The 17585-nt window shown below is 39.4% G+C and overlaps 1 long non-coding RNA gene across 1 annotated transcript; it reads right to left on the reverse strand.

Annotated features, from left to right (window-relative positions):
- Positions 1–252: 252 nt before the first annotated feature.
- LOC149872103 (uncharacterized) lies at positions 253–17230 on the reverse strand. Its single transcript, XR_016440579.1, has 4 exons — positions 17164–17230; positions 16633–16693; positions 8365–8451; positions 253–488 (listed from the first exon to the last, which is right to left on the reverse strand). It is a non-coding gene; the product is annotated as an uncharacterized LOC149872103 (long non-coding RNA).
- Positions 17231–17585: the final 355 nt, after the last annotated feature.

Raw genomic sequence — 17585 nt, forward strand, 5'->3', positions numbered from 1 at the left:
CAAAAAAACCCAAGTCCGGCTTGCAAAATAAAAGAGCTCTACGGATCTCTTGTGGCAGAGATCTGGAGATAAATTATACCAATTCCATGAATCTAGGAGCCAGTCTCTAATATTTTAATTGGTTTCTTCAGGCGTCTGGGTTTGCCAGAGCTGTAGATGAAGCCAATTTGACCCGAGAAAGATAAAAATAAGCCAAGCTCTCTTTCCAGCCATTCCAGTTTTGTAGAAAAAAATATTTATTTTTTAAAGGAGGCACATAACTCAGTGAAACAAAATAAAAACTCACTCATCCATAAAGGTGTCTGCAGGCTTTTCCATGAAGAAATTACGGGGCAATCCATAGTCCAGACCAGCTCTATTTAATCTTTGTCCTGAATCCTTATGCACTTATTTCTTTTTTTCTGTTCTTCCTTTTTTTTCTTTTTTCTTTTTTTTTGTTTTATATTGTCTAATATCTTCTAAAACAAAATCATCAGGATCTTGTCAATCTAAAAAGGTAAGAAAGTTGTAACTGTGTGAGCTGACCTTTAAAATCAAGGATTCAGTAGAAACCTTTAACAAAGGCCTAACTCTAAGTCTGTACAGAGTCTCACTGAAATGATACATGTTCAAACACTTTGTCAAAACTAATGTGTCCTTGACAGTGCACCTTAAGCCTGATACAAAGCCCATTGAACTCAATAGAAACACTGGCCCCAGGTATATTCAACCATCTTATCAGAGAAGTCCTTCATCTTAAGACAGCACTGTACTTTATAGAAATTTTGAACTTCACTAGCTTAAAACTAATTTTTCAGTCTTCCAGAAGGTTGAATTCATAGAAGTATGAGGATATGCTGGCTCATATACAGTCTCCAAAGTGTTAAGCCTCATGTACACTAATATTTCTGTAGTAAATACAAATTTTGGTTAAGTCTTCAGACTTACATGTATGTAAGACTAGTATAAGTTCTCTGTAACCTTTTGTCTTGGGGAAGCTGAATGTGCAGTGGTTATAAAACAACAGCCTCTGATCTGGTATGTTTTTACATCCATTTTATACTCTGTCTGGACAAAATGCAAGGCTATGGAAAATTAGGTTTCTGGTCTCTACAGACAGAAGGTGGAGTAGAGCGGCACCTTAGAAACTGACTGGTTCAAAAAGATATAAGCTTTCATAGGCAAATGCTACAAAAGCTTATACCTCTCTGAACCAATTTGTCTCTAACAATTTGTCTAAGGGTTTCTACAGTTATTCTCTAACATAATATTCTGTCAGGCATTTCTTTTATAAGTTTCTCTATTTCTGGATTTGAGCACACTAGAAAAAACTGTCTCTACTCTGAAATGTAACTTTGTATGCTTTCTGTAAATGTTATATATAGATGATAACATCCTTGTTTGGGGATATCACATGTTTAGAAAATTTATATAGTTCTGTATTTGCAACATTCAGCAACAGGAAGGGAGGACCTTAAGATTAAAGTTGGTTGTGCACTAAGAATAAATTTAAGCAGTTTGGTGATTTCCAATTGGATTTCCTTCTGGGGAATTTTTCCCCTTTGTTTGAACTCTCAAATAAGTGACATGCTCATACACATTCAAGAAAAGAAAAAAATCTGCTTCCATAAGTGAGATTCAATTAATCAATCAGTGATACTATATCTGATGACTAAATCAAATTTAGTTTAATGATAAGGAGTTTAGAAATCTTAGCATCATAGAAAGATATGTCTGGAAAGGACCTCAAGAGGTCATCTAGTCTGCTCCCCTAATATCTACCCTAAACCTTCGTAATATCTAACTTGCTGCTGTTTAAACCCATTTCTCCATCTCCTTTCCCCATGGAAACAGAGAACAAATGATTGCTATCCTCTTCGTAACAACAACTGGCATTTAGAGTGCCTATACATGAGCAAGGAAGCAGCTCCAGTGTGCCGTAATTCCAGCACTTTGGAGCAGACATGAGTAATCAAATCTGCTGGAGTGTGGTGATAAAGTGCTCCTCACAGCCATTTTGAAGTGTGGGGATGCTGACACGAGACGGTCCAGATGCTTTAATTAGAGCAGCTCCTGGAGTTGCTCTAATTAAAGTGCCCCCCCAACACACACGCACGCACACACACACATACACACGCTCTCTCCTGGAACATGTATATAAACACCTTTAGAGACTGTTATCAGGTCCCCTTGAAAGCTTCTCTTCTCTAGACTAAATAGTACCAGTTCTTCTAAATTTTCCTCATATGCCCTGCTTTCTAGCCCTTTAATCATTTTTGTTTAATCACCTTGGGTCCAATCAGTTAGGAAACCAAGCAAAAAGTATGGACTTCGTGGCAAGTCACATTGGTTGCATATAAAATTGTAAATATTGCTCCTTGAAGAATTATTCATAGAGACCCTCACATAAAATTGCTGTTCCACAAGACCAGTGAAATCATTTTAAAAAAAATCTGAGAGTTTGTGGGCAATTTAAAAAGAGGAAAGGTTATATTTAATAAATAGATTTTTCTATGTTAATTGTTCATCCTGCTCTATTAAGGAGAGTTTTTCAGTTTGAACTGTGACCTTTATATTTTTGTCTTGTCTTGTCTTGTTTGTTTGTTTTGCATAGAAATTGTTCATTTCTCTTGTCATTTTTTATTCAATATTTCCAAATTGTACATTAAGAGACCTTACAGACTTATCTCATAAATTTGAATAACATGAGAAGAGGGGAAAAAAAACATATTTGTGACCAGAACTCTCTTGTATTTCCATGGGCTCTGAACAGTGTGCTTTGAACATGGGCTCAAAACAGTGCACTTAGGTCACAAGCCTAAACTTAATAATATGCTTAACACAAGGCTAAATATAAGCACATGAATTGACTTCAGTGCAACTTGCTCAGTACCCTGTTGAATTACAGCCTGAATAAAGACTCAGTAGAAGATGCAAGACAGCAGCTGGAATTTGTGATGAGGAACATTAAAAATCCCAAGACGAGGGGGAAAAGACTGAAAATGTCAGTGATGAAAGCTAAAATAATGGATTAATACTTTGGCCTTTTTTTTAACATTCATGAATACAAGGCATTACAAATTAGTATGGTGGCCTGCAAAGGTCCATTAGCCATGGTTTAGTTGTCTTTAGTAAATGCTTAAAAGTCAATTTTCCACTTTAGATCAAAAAGAGAGGGTAAAAATGTGAAAATAGTAATAATATTATTTTGGTGCATCTCCTTGATTTTTCCATCTTAAATAAGTTAAAAGCTATTTCAGTACCAGGCATACTGAGGATACTTGTTATTTTTGAACTTTCAAGTCATTCCATTTTAATCTGTGATCTGATATTTTTATGAGGCATTGTTGGGTTTGGAGTTGGGGGGAGGGAAGGGGTTTCCTGTCTAACTGCAGCTAGCAACTTTTTCTTCAGCTTTCAAAATGGTGAGGTTATGAAAGGTCCAGCTACAGTCACGCAAAAATTATAATAATAAAAATGTAATAGAAACCAGGAACTCGGAATTCTGCAGGAGCATGAACTTTTTACCCTCCAAAATCAGGTCTTTTGCCTTTTTTCTCAAGATGTCAGTCTGTCTTCCTGTTAATCATTGTCAAAAAGCTTTGCTGCCAGGGAAGTTTTTAAAATTGCATAATATGTGCATCTTTTCTATAAATGGCTATGTTGGAGTTTGAACAAGCAAGCTGGAGAAAGATGCAAGACACAAACTCCGTTCTGGTAATACCAGTGACTACTTCAGTGTAGTCCCATCTCTTACATGAGTAATGGGTTTGGTCCAATGTTTCTAAACTGCAGCTTTACCTTTTTTATGTTGTTTTGTTTCTCACTTATTGAGTGGTTAACCAATACTCCACGCTGCCCCTTCTCCTTCACATTCTTTCCTGCTATTATGCAAAGGTCATCCCTGCCTTCCCCCTGGCAGACTTGCCTCCTCCATTCCCTCCATCGTCAGTGCTTGTAGGAATGCTGACTGCATAAGCAGGGGCAGAAATGATTGCTCATCTCTCTTCTCCAGAGCAGTAAACAGCTGATACCCCCAAGCTATCTCTAATACTTGAATGCATACTACTGTCAGTTTCTTTCTGTCTGTGTGTCTTTCAGATCTCTGCTGCTTAAAGAGACAGCATTACACGCTGCTAAAATAATGAAATATAGATTAGCAGTCACTTCCAAACTAAAAACAAGTGTGTCACTATAATGAGAGAAACAAACATCTTAAAACAAGAACATTATATAGCGGGGAAAACAGTCGGAACACCCTGCTGCCACATTCTGAGAGATGAGGTATGTATACTCAGAGCTTGTTAAGATTTTTCCCTGTGTTTTAGAAAAATAAAACAAAAAGCAAGAGGGAGAAAGGATAATATTTAGAACAAAGGAGAGGGACTCAAGATTCCTGATCTGCCTTTGCATCCACCATGATTCATCATATGATCTTAAACAATGCACTGGCTATAATGATTGCTTCAGTTTACAAGTGTGTACAATGGAATTAATAGACTCCTTCCACAAGTATGTTGTTGGACTTTAAAATCTCAGGACAAGAAATAAACTACATTAGTGTAAAGTGTTACAGGTCCAAGAACATAACTTTGCTTTTAGCAGGTGAGATTATATGGCTGTCACCCATAAATTCTATCTCCTCAGTTTCCATGTAGCTTATAAAACTATTCCATGCAACTGAGAGCTATCTCTAGATATAATTCTCCGTATAATAATGTATGTTTGAGAGATTTAATAGACAAATAAAGTACTGGGCACTGCTTCAAAAGCCACAGAATCTAAAGTTAAGATGCAACTTGACAAGGGCTACAAATAATCAAGGTATGAACATATGAACAATTTACCAGGGGGCAAACAGCGGTGAGGCTTTATGATACATCAGTTTCTTTGTGGTAAGTGCTTGTGTGTATGCTTTTACCCAGCAGTACATGACAGCCAACCCACAGTAACATATCTCTCTTTCTTTGGGAGTTAAATTACTGTGGGTTACCTTCCACTTATCCTGGGGTAGAAAGTTGAATAAAAGAAATTATGATAGAGGAGCTGACTTTCAGTAAAACCTTGTTTCCTTTTTCCCACAGTAAAATGTTCATAATTCCATATCCATTATATGAGACAGGGGGAAGGAATAAAAAGATAACACCAAGAAGATCATTTAGTATCTTCATCTGGTGATTATCACAGATACAAAATGTTCTGTAACTTCTTAGACTGTAGATTTTCCCCTAAAGATGCACAGAATAACTGGGATAATTTTATCACATGGACTTCTAACCCCTTGACTTCAACCTTTACATACAAATACTACAAAAGATATTAAGCATCAGCAAGTCCTATTGGCTTCACTGGGATAAACTGGAGACCTGTTTTAGGTCATTTTAAGGTGTTTAACAGAATGTCCATTACTTATGTTTCAATAGTTCAGCTGTATGACTGATCACCAAAGCCATGTAGTAGTATTCTATTCTCTGACTGGATGGCCTACTCTTTATAAACTATTTCCATCTCTAACTAGTTTATATAAACTAGTTTGTCATGACAGAGACTGAACTTCATGATTACCAGGTAAGGCTGTTTCAGGTTTACTATCATAAATCATACAAAGCTTCCTCCATGCCTCTGAAAAAGCTAATGTAAGGGTACAGTATGGGTCAAACCAAAATTCTCATTATCGTGTTTGGAAATACTTTTGAATATTTTTTGGCAATGCTGGGGTCTCTGGTACTTTGGGCTTTCTTATTTTTACAGGAGCTGTGGCAGAATTAATTAAATTCTCTTTGACTCACATTCAGGATGAATTGGCTATTTCCATGATCTATCTGAATTTGTCTAGTAAAGGCCTGTAGACATTTCTGGAATAATATGTTAACTGTAAGTTACAAAAACAAGCTCAGTTAACAGATATTGTAATTGGTTCACTTACAGCCAGTTGCCAGGACCACAAACTTAACCTGCCATGAAGCCTGATCAGGAATATATTTTATGGGTGCAATGTCCTGTAGAATTCCAGGCTCTTGTGATACACACACATCAGTAGAGAAACAAACTTTAAAAACATGCTCATGTCCAAGAGAAAAAAAAAATTACACACAGACACACAGACACACAGACACACAGACACACAGACACACAGACACACAGACACACAGACACACAGACACACAGACACACAGACACACAGACACACAGACACACAGACACACAGACACACAGACACACACACTCTTTAAAACAACCTTCAGCAATAGTAAAATACATTCTGTAATAACAGTTAACCATAATGGTCCTTCAGGGAGCTATATACTAGAGTATTATAATAAATGGGTAACAAGCATCCAAGTTTTTCCCCATGTTAGCCAAGGCCACCTCTATTTTTAGGTCTACTAGTGGAGGGCATCCTGTGGACTAAAATTAATTCCACATATCATGGGTCTTTTAGAGGGAAGAGAGACTTAGAACAAAGATAAAATGTTATCTGTATAGAAATGTGTTATTAAACTTGCAGCTTTTCTAGTGAAATTGTGCAAGCTTCAAAGATAGGGACTGCACTGCCTTTACAACTAACTCACTGTGTGACTTTGAGTAAATCCCCAAACCTATGTACTCCATCCAGACTATTGTCTGTTTAGTTGGAAAACTCACAGAGACAGAAAAAGCTCTTACTAGAAGTTTCCACAGTGCTTAACACAACAGGGCCCTGATTTTAATTGTGAAAAGTAGTTGTTATACTATCATATAAAATAATAGTTAATTATCAAATGTAATCAAAGCATTTATGAGTAGAACAACCTGTGAGTTCATTTGTTCTTTCTTCTTTTTCCCTGTGTCAAGTTAGTGCTGGTCACTTCTTCATTAACAGATAAAACCATGCTGCAAGTTTCCTCGTTTCTTGGAATTTTGTACCTCTAGGATCAATTCACCATTTGCTCTTTGGAGATAATGACATCAAGAAGGCTATTCTGCTGTGAAGATTTGTTCACTAGGATCTGTACAGAGACGCACACAGCTTGGTTTACCTAGGTCAAATGATCATCAGTTGATAATGACTTTCAGTCGCTGCTATCTGAGACTGAATTTGAAGTAGCATCCTAAAGGTCAAAGGCTCTAGATCCTATTTCCTATTCTATACTCCTTGGTTTGTTTAGTAATTCAGCAGTCTTTTATCTTGTTATCAACAGCTGTTTAAACAGAGAACAGACATTAGTTAGCTCCTTTTGAAGTATCAACAAGAAGTATTTTGAGTATTTTATGAAAGATAGACTAAGCAGGTAATAAATACTCTTCATCACTCTACATCTTGGTACCTGCTATGTTTTATTTATTTATTTAATACTCACGTAGTTGGATAATTTTGGGAATTAAGTAATAAAGCAAGGATTCTTCAGTCCTAGTTTAAATTATACTTACTGCTAATGAACTGTATTAGATTCATAGCTCAGTCCCCAAGTTTATCAATGAGCAAAGCCAGAATGAGCTTTTCCCACACTGTTCCAACAACATGGCTTACCCTTAGAAAATCTAGAATAAAGCTGTTGTGCAACAAAAGGCACTAAGTCATGAATTCCTTTGAAACAGAGGTAAGTTTATTAAGTCTATTATTTATTTCTAATAACAATCCTATCCACACCTAACATGCACCAAACATTCTTTCATACTTTGCCATATCACGCTGTCTTCAATTGATGGCCTGTTGAATGGGGATTCAGCTGTTCGATGTTAGGAGAGGGGTCGCCAGTACATCTCTCCAACATGCAGTCTGGTTCTGGTTCTAGTCTTAATGTAAAAGGGCACCGCTATGAAGTCCTTTCTACAGGTTTTTTTTAAGCTTTTTCTGCAATAGTGGCAAATCACCAACTGTGCAATTCTCCTTTGGTTGCTTGGCAGGTTCCATTGTTTTCCAATCACCGCACATCTTACAGCAGCTACTTTAGCCTTTCAAAAAGGTTCTTATATTGGTAGTGTAGAAATGCAGATGTTGCCATCGTTTTTATCGGTTGGCAGAAATTAAGAGAATCTTAGGCCTTTGCAGCCCGTCTTGACCAGCTCGCAACCATTCAAAAAACTCTTAATGTTACGAAGTTCAATCACCCTATTTGCAAAGCATTGTGCTATTATACTCCCAAAGTAAATACAAAAAGCAAAACACCTATCTATCTACCTATCAATCTATCCATCATCCCTTCCTGCCTGTGAAAGGGTAAACAGTGACGCGGCAAAAAGAGCCGGAGAACGCCGCTTCCGGAGCTTTTACTATATCAGGATAGAAGCTCCAGGAAAAGAAATGAAAGAGGAGAAGGGAGTCTCAGAAAGGGAGAAGAAAGAACGAGCATCTGAAGGAGAAAGTGAGGGAGAAAGAAGATCTCCAGGAGATAAGACACTTACCTCAGGTTTTTTCTCCCTGCTGAGCGGAGCTCTGAGAGAGAGGGGTGGATCCCCGAAGAGCCACGGGAGACGCGGCTGCCAGCCACACTGACAAGTACACAAACAAACAAAAAAAGAGAAGCGTGAATTGACTCACTCCCACAAGCTCAGTGAAAACAACTGAGTGGTGACCACAAGGACTCAAGGCTTCAGGCACACACCAGATGAAAGGTACACACTCAGGATAGCAAATGTAAAGAGAGAGAAATAACAAGGCTTGAAGAGAAAAGCCTGCTCTAAAAAAAAAAAAGAAGAAATAAACAGATAAACCAGAGTTAAAGGGACTTTGTTTATTAACACCAAGTTCAGTCCAACCAAACTGATAAAGGTTAAATAAGAACAGTATGTAGATAGAATTACAAAGTTGATATAATTGTTAAAAAAAAAAAAGGACCACTTCTGTTTAAAGATAATGAAAGTTTGTATAGTGTTATAAAGAATAAAGATAAAGACAAGTGTTAATCTGCATATGATTGTGAATATATATATCGGCAAGTGTGGGGGAATAATCGAGTGAAGTTTTCCTCTATAATATCGGGATTCCTAATAGAGACACCCAAAGAGCAAAATAAAGCAACAAATATATCTATAACAACCCTCCCGACAAGTGACATCATAAAGCAGAACATATTATAATAACATCCAAGACGTGGCAGGTGGGAAAGTCAGGGTACTTACAGCTTTTTGGGAGATTATAAAAGGATACAGAGAGGCAAGGTCCACCACATCACACTGCCCTACCCCCATAAAGGTTTTATGATAACAAATTAATGTGGCACAAGTGGAAAGTGACTGAAAACCGATACCATCTGTGTAATAAATATAATGATGAAATAGACAGGGCTGTAGCTTTCAGTTCCCAATGGTGAGCTCTCCAAATCACAAAGCTGCTGGCACATAAATTGGTCCTTTTGGCAGAAATCTTAACAGAGCGGCCAAAAACTGAATGGTCAGTAGAACACAAAGGCTCTCACATCTGATAGTCATTCTTTTTAAACAGGATAGAGACATATTAGTTGGAAACCTTGCTGCCTGTGTCTGCATCTGCTCTGTTGAGATATAAATGGCCTCAGTAACCAGGGCTATTAAACTAGTGTTGTGCCCTCTCCAAATATATTGCTAGTGCATTTACTATTGATATGTAGAGAGAGACAGGTATGACAAAAATATTCAAGTTTTAGTCAGTTTGCACTGTTTAGAGATTCATATTTTATAAAGATAACATATGGAACCAACTACATTTAAGATCATGAAGAGAAAGCCCTGATTATCAAAGGCATGTCATGTGAAAGCATTAGTAGATCTAGGATGCTGTGATAGGGAGTAAAGAGGGATAGGCATTCCAAAGTCTCCAAGTTTGAATTTCAAAAACATACAAAATTCATTCTATAGTTTGGAAAAAGAACAGTCTATGAAGTCCAAGCTCCTTTTTCAAAGCGATCAGTTACATTATTTGTCTGTCTCTGTGCTTTGGGTGACTGTAATAGGCTCTGCCTCCAGGGATGGTTGCAGCACCCTCTAGGAGCCACCTTATGCCTGTTCTCCTAATCTAGCTTCCCCCTATCAGGCCGCCTCCTCTCTCACCTGCCATGTCTTGATGTCAAAAGTTAATAGATTTGGGTGTCTGTGTAGAGTTTGGCTTTCCGTCTTTGTCTCACCATACTAGCACAGCTTTAGGCTGCTAGTGAGCCTATCCTCACCCTTAACTGGAACAGGGCTCTTGCTTTTGTCAGCACCTCCCGTCCTTCTCCCCAGCCCAATCATGCTCTCATATTGGTTCTCTGGACCTTCAGGCTTTGGTGCTTCTCCCTAGGCTTTAGCCTAGATGCCCAGCAGATCCTGGACCCTGGCAGGGCTCTCTCTGGGCCTTAGCCCCTCACAATATGCTGTGTCTACCAGCAGTCCAGCTGTGACTTCCTTTAACTCTGGTCACCTTGTGTGGGTGTCAGTTCTTCAGCTTCAGTCCCACTAGTACCTGAGCATCAGCATCTCAGCCTTAGCCCTGCCCATGCCTCATTTCAGAGTACCAGGCCCTCTGGGCCTGTTGGGCCACCTATCCCTCCAGGCCCTTGCTCTCACCCTTGCCAGTCGGGTCACCTTTTGGGGCTCCTACCTCTCCATGGCCTTGCTTTTGCCCATCCCACTCGGGCAACCTACCTCTCTAAGCTCTCCTCTAGGACTAGTCCCTATCCCAGAGCTGCAGGCCACAGCCTGGGCTGTACATGCCAGGCTCCAAGTCCACAGCGCAAGCGAGCAGTATGTGTCTGGATCACATCGTTCTTTCTCCCTGTGCTGGATACCTGGCCCTGCCTCACTGCACTCATGCTCAGGCCATGGTCCTCTCAGCCTTAGCCTGCCTCGCTTCCCTTATATACCATACATCTCTCTCATATACCAAGCCTGAAGAGCACTTTCTGATGTATCTGGGCTAGTCTGAGCCTTGGCTCCTAGGTTTAGGCTTATGTGGTCCTTTCTCGTCCTCTTCCTTCCATGACCTGATCTGGCTTGCAGTTAATAAGCCCCAGGTGATGCTAATCTCCTATTCATCAGCCCAGTGTTTTACTGACTGCTGTCTTTAGGCTGAGTCCTGCAGCCTGCTTGACTGTACCACCAGCACCTGCTGCCCCTTATGCCTGGCCTCCTTGCAGGCTGCATTCGCTTTGCCACCCTGTTCTTACCTTGTCCAAGTAACAGGGGAAAGTGGTTGCCTCTTACACTTCCTTCTTCATTATTAAAGATTTCTATTTGGAGGCTTATTTATTTAATTATTCTGCTACTGGAAGCTATGCTGATAACAAACCACATTTCCCTTTTAAAAATAAACACAAATAAAAATAGGCTAGAACCAGATATATTGGCAGGTTCATAAACAAAAGTCAATCAAAAACATATTTCTCTTCTAAAAACGAATAGCTAGACAGGCAACAAATATGCTTTTACATTCAAAACAGAGGATATATGGGAAATCTTAAGTAAACTGTCTTATTTTAAGGAAATCCATGCTTTATAAAAGGAAATTCACTAGAGGAAACAAGAAGGTGGGCACATTTTGATTCAAGCAAAATTTACTTTCTCCTTAAAGATTTGTATATAGCTTTTATTCTTATTCAGTTTAATAAAACCAAAGAGAAAAAACAACACATTTTTGTTAAAAAAAATATAAAAATCATAACTTTTTATGCCTTTCTGAGGTGTTTTGCTTAAAGAGCTGTTTTTGCTGTGTATCAACTTCTCCCAAAATGTTTCTTCTCTAAGCAATGACAGCAAGGCCTACAGCTGAAAAAAGGTGATGTTTTTACTGTGGCCAGTGCTTTCCTTCACTCAGTAAGAGACAAAGGCCAGTATTTCTATGATGTGCACTAAGGGTGTTAGTATTAACTCTTTGCTTTATATGGAAGGTGCTCAGATAAAGTTTTGTATTGCCACTCATTGTTCTAAGGTAAATACGGTCTTTTTTCGGCCTTTTCTATACTAATATTGACCAGTGATGCTGGTCACCAGAGGGTTACTTTCCAGAAGTTATTATGAGAGCCATTTAGTGGCTAATGAAGTTGAAGTAACCCCCTTCCAGCAGAGTTAAAGAATGAAAACATAAACTTTTAGATTCCCCTTCCCCCTTTCTAAACTACCAGTTAAATCATTTGCATCACTAATCCAATAGAATCTGTTGGTGATAATGACAGCTATAGCTTGCAATGGCATAATTTTCCAGTTCATGCAAGACCTTGGAGTCTACAAATCCTACGACTTTTATTTCTGTTCTTAGACCTTCCTCAGTTTGAAGCAGTCCTTACGGAAAAGGCCCAATATGGAAGCATATTTTTGCAAACATCAAGTCCATAAATCTGTATCTATAAAGTATGCTTAAAATCAATCCTAAATTCTATGGATTCTGATTAATCTTGTTTCTTGATTTGAATCCATTAATAGATTGACTGTTGTGTGAAAAGGCAGCATTGGCACTAAGCATTGACATTAAACAAAAAAGTTCAAAAATGTTTAAAGTTTTATATTAAACCTTTCCTTCCCAGACCTCACTGTCTGTTTTTTCTGCAGCTAAAGTATGGGTCCCAGATGTCTGTACATGAAAATAATTTGAACTGAAAAGTATTAAAAGAGTTCAAACTTTTCTGTGCTCACAGACAAAAGGATAAAATCCCTTTAGAAAAAGTAAAGGGGAAAAAGTATGAAAGCAAGATTGAAATATACAACACTAGCATATGGGATAGGCAATTTTAAGATGGCTTGTGCAGCCCAGATTTCCATATCTATTATTTAATCTCACATTATTAGGAAAACTTTAAGAAGAACAAGGACTTGAGAATAAAGATAAAAAGGAAGAGCATCTTCACAGACAGGCTCACTAAATTAGTGAGGAGGGCTTTAAACTAGGTATGCCAGGGGATGGAGACCAAAGCCCTGATGTAAGTGGGGAAGTAAATGACCTAGAGGAAGCACAAGCGGGAAGGGGCAACAAGGGAGACCCTATTCTTTCTTAGAAAGGAGGGCAATCAGCTAGTTTTCTCAGGTGTCTGTATATAATTGCACAGAGCCTGGGATCCTGGGAAACAAACAGGAAGAACTAGAAGTCCTTGCACAGTGATGGAACTATGACATGTTTGGAATAAAAGAGACTTGGTGGGAGCTTGCATGACTGGAGCACTGTCATGGATGGGTACAAATTGTTCAAGAAGGACAAGCAGGGGACAAGAGGAAAATGAAACTGTTGTACATGTGTGCTGTGGACTCCATTAAGCACTTGCTGGAATCTGCTGGATTATTGAACTTATAGCCTACTTACATCAACAAAACTTGGGCAGTACTGCAACCTAGTTTTGGAGCAAACCTAGCTTGGTTCTTTCCAGCTTCTGTGAGGTAGAAATCAGAGATCACCTTGAGTGACAGTGAATGCCTGAGGTGAGAATGATAGTGATTGGATGAGACTGGGAAGTGTGATATGGATGGCTGATTGCTAGCTGATAATTGGACTGTGAATGATAAGAGTAGGGTTATTTTTGAGCCTTAAAAGGCTCAAGACCCAAAGTTAGAGTTCTCCTTCTGGTCTTTTGCCCTGGTTCCTTTCTTACTAAGAGAGTTCCAGTTGTTCCTGTTCTGGTTCATCCAGATCCACCCTTGGAATAGTGCCTGACAGATTGGTTTGCCTCCTGTGGGGTATGTGTGTCCTAATATATGGAGTGAGTTACTTTAAATCCTAGACTCAACCTCTGTGTCTTAGGAAGAAATTCCCAGAGACATAGTATTGAGGGTATGAGAGTAGAGTGTGGAGCATGTGTATGGTGAGTGTGAACTGTGAATTGAGAGTACTCGATTGAGTGAGGGTCCAGAGCTGACCCTCGATTGAGTGAGGGTCCATTATTTTCCTTCCTGTATCAGACCACTTGACCAATGTGACTTTGGAGCTGCTGGCCATCATCTCTGAAAATTCATGGTGACTGGGAGAGGTCTCAACAGATTGGAAAAGGGCAAATATAGTGCCCATCTTTAAGAAAGCGAAGAAAAGAGGATCCTGGGAACTACCAACCAGTCAGCCTCACCTCAATCCCATGAAGCAGATCCTTATGGAATCCATTTCTAAGCACTTGGAGAAGAGAGTGGTTAGGAACAGTCAACAAGGATTCACCATGGGCAAATAATGCCTGAACAACCTGATTGACTTCTGCAATGAGATGACTGGCTCTGTGGATTCAGGTGAAGCAGTGGACATGATATAACTTGACTTTAGCATGGCTTCTGATATGGTTGTCCATAATATTCTCATAAGCAACTAAAGGAAAAAGGGTTTGATGAACGGACTGTAAGGTGGATAAAAAAACTGGCTAGATCATCAGTCTCAAAGGGTAGTTATCAATGGCTTAATGTCTAGTTGGCAGCTGGTAACAAGCGAGGTGCCCCAAGGCATGGTCCTTGGGCTGGTTATGTTTAATATCTTCATCAATGACCTGGAAGATGGCATAGAGTGCATCGTCAGAAAGTTTGCAGATGACACCAAGCTGGTGCGTAGGGATAGGATATCCTTAAAAATGCTGGAAGGTAGGGCTAGGATTCAGAGAGACCTCAACAAACTGGAGGATTGGACCAAGAGAAATCTGATGAGGTTCAGTAAGAACAAGTGTAAAGTCCTGCACTTAGGATGCAGAATGACAGTGCTCCGAACTGAAACAGAACCCTACAAATTGATCAGGGAGATTTGGAAAGATTCAGAGATTCAGACATAGAGACAGCTTTGAATGTTTTTTCTACGTACCTTTAGGTAGCAGGTGGCTCGTGAATGCTGTGATGCTGGGGCACATGCAGCATCCCACAGGCATGCAGGGGACTCCCCAGTGCATTTGGTAGCAGACCCAGAAGTGAACCAGAAGCACTTCCAGTCCACTTCCTGGTCTGCTGGGGAACACGCGGGGAGAGGCCCCCCCATGCCTCCCCAGCTCTGTGACTGGTTCCTCCTAGGTCTGGGTGGGGGGGCACGCAGGGTACCCCTGTGGCTGAAAGCTGAACTGGGAGGGGTACGGGGGGGGCCCTGCATGCTCCCTGGAGGACCCAGAAGTGGACCTGAAGTACTTCTAGTCCACTTCTGGGTTCACTGCTGAGCACATGGAGGGCCCCCCCACACACACAATCCTGTGGGACACTCCATGCGCACCAGCATTGTAATGTTCACAAGCCGTGCCTGCTACCCTAAGGTATATAGAAGAAACTTTTAAAGCTGTGTCTATGTCTGAATCGCTGATTCTCCAAATCAGCACTGAATCTTCAGATTCAGATTTGGGCAAATCGAATCAGAGTCAGTGATCCAAATCAACAAATCAAATCACTCTCCCTGATTTGGGCCAAATCCAAATCTGAATTGAATAGGGCCTGCTTTGCACACCCCTACTAATTATGGGTTTGTGCATGCATGTGCAAAATCAGGTGCATACAAGTTGGACAGGCCCTGCTTTTAGGGAACTGTACACAAAGTGCACGTGCACTTGGTATTGAAATGTGGGAATCAGTGAATTTTGTTCCCTGGTTTCCTATGTCACACATTTCTTTAGGTTGTTTTGTTTTGTTTTGTTTGTTGTTAAATGGCTCGTCTTAACCTTTCTACCACTTAGGTTCTTCTTTACATGCATACAGTCCTGGTGGGCAGTACTTCTCAAAGTCACACTACTTCCAAGGCCAAAACTGATTTGCTCAAGTTGAATCTACTTTACAGGTAACTTTGATAAAAGAATTGGTGCAAAATCTCAGTACCTTCCTATAAAAAACAATTAATCAATTCAGGTTCAAAGATAGCAAGTTTCTTCTTTTGAAAAGCATTCAGTTGATATCAGGGATAAAATAATTTTGTCCATTGATCTATCAACTTTGGCTTCTTCTCAGCAAAGTCTCCATTAGCAAACATTGCTAGAGTCCTAGAACAGAGAAGAAGTGTCTCTTTAAACTTGACATGTAAATTGCCCCGAGCAGGAAAGTGACTGTTGCATTTATTACCTACATTATTAGCCAATTTGTCAGCTGCTGTTGAAGCCATTTGCTTGCCCTGACAGATAAAGGAGACATAAGAGCATCCCACAGCAGGAACAAAGGGAAGAGATAAATTGGGAGAAATTGATTTGTGATGAAAGTCCAAATCATCAGGTTATGAAACATGGAAAGGACAGTAGCCGTCCAAAAGGAAAGCAGAATCAATACTGTATTAGCAAGTTAAACATCCTTTCCTTTTCTGTTTTTTTTGTGTGCGTCTCTTCAGCAGTAGTGGGACTGGAGAAAATACAATTGAATGGTTAGGCCTTCTGTTTATTAATACATAGGAACATAAGTGTGATTTTAGTTTTGCAAGATCATTTATTACTAATGATTTGTTAACAAAATGGCTACCACAAGAAGGATAAAATAAATAGTGACCTAGGGAGTCAGTTCATTACCTGATGAGATTCCTGAAAAATCTTCCCAACAGCTCAGTAGCAGCAGCATTAAAGCTTGAATACCTCCCTGGATCTAATCATAACAGAGCTCATTTCTATGAACAAGGCTGCTTGCTTGCCTGTTGTTTTATCTGGCACTGATCCCTGCACAAAATCAATCTCCAATTCCTTTTAATGTTTAGCACTAAATCCAGAAAGCAAAACAAAGCATAGGAATCGTGCATTTATTATGGGAGTCTCTTGTATCTGGCTTCAGGGCAACCTTCTAATCAAGAGAATGAATAAACAGTCATTTACTTACTTTCAGGGAACAGGGGGGACAGCTCAATCTTCTTGAAGGCCAGCACAGAAAGAGAGGGCCTCTGATTCATAAATCAAAACATTAATAGCCTGTTAATTTAGCCTGGCAATTATTAAGATGTAAAGAAGTTTGTATTACTGGGTTTATTGATGGAGGCTTAAAAGTAAAAACAAAACCGCCTTAAATTTCCACCTCGGTAGAAAATGGTAATATCTGGTAACCAGTACTAGCATTGCTATGGACAAAGATGTTGAACAATATATCCACACTGAACTTTTTTGCCTCCCTTAAAAATGGGATTGTTTATGTGTTTAGAGAAAGAAACACACAGGAAAAAAAGATTAATAGAAATTTGTTTTTCCATCCCAGCAAAATTTTCAAGTTTTTAATTTTTCCCCATTTTACACTGGACTTTTTGAAAATGAGAGAGAGAGACAAGTGGGAAGGAAGTGAGGGAAGAAGAGAGTGCTTTCCTCCCCTTCTGCTCCCCCCCCCCCGAACAGCCAGACGTGCAAGACATAAGGCATTCACCTGAGATGCAGGAGACCTAGTTTGAGATCCATTCAACCCAGGAGCTGGAAGTGCCAGCCAAGTCAAGGAATTCCAGGTAGAAATTCAGATTTTGTTGATTCTGACCCTACTGCAATACCTATGTAAAGATATCAGAACTGAAAAAGGCATCATTTGGGGTCCAAAAGTATACAGTCCCAATTCACTTCTGAGAGTGAATATCTTTTTATACTGGAGTCACTGGAGTTATATTGAGGATTTGATATTTTCATTTCAACAACCAATACTTATCTGTATACTGTATGTAGTCTGTCCTCCATACACTTTCAGGGAAGAGTTCCTAATTCAACATTGCCAAGTCCTTCTATATTTTATATGTCTTGTAGATTTCTAGCTCCTTAAGATCTGGAATAACATGAGTATCCCTTTTTATAAATAAATAA

The sequence above is a fragment of the Crocodylus siamensis genome, chromosome 2 (assembly GCF_052110815.1).
Source record: "Crocodylus siamensis isolate JL-2025a chromosome 2, ASM5211081v1, whole genome shotgun sequence".
Lineage (NCBI taxonomy): Eukaryota > Metazoa > Chordata > Crocodylia > Crocodylidae > Crocodylus > Crocodylus siamensis.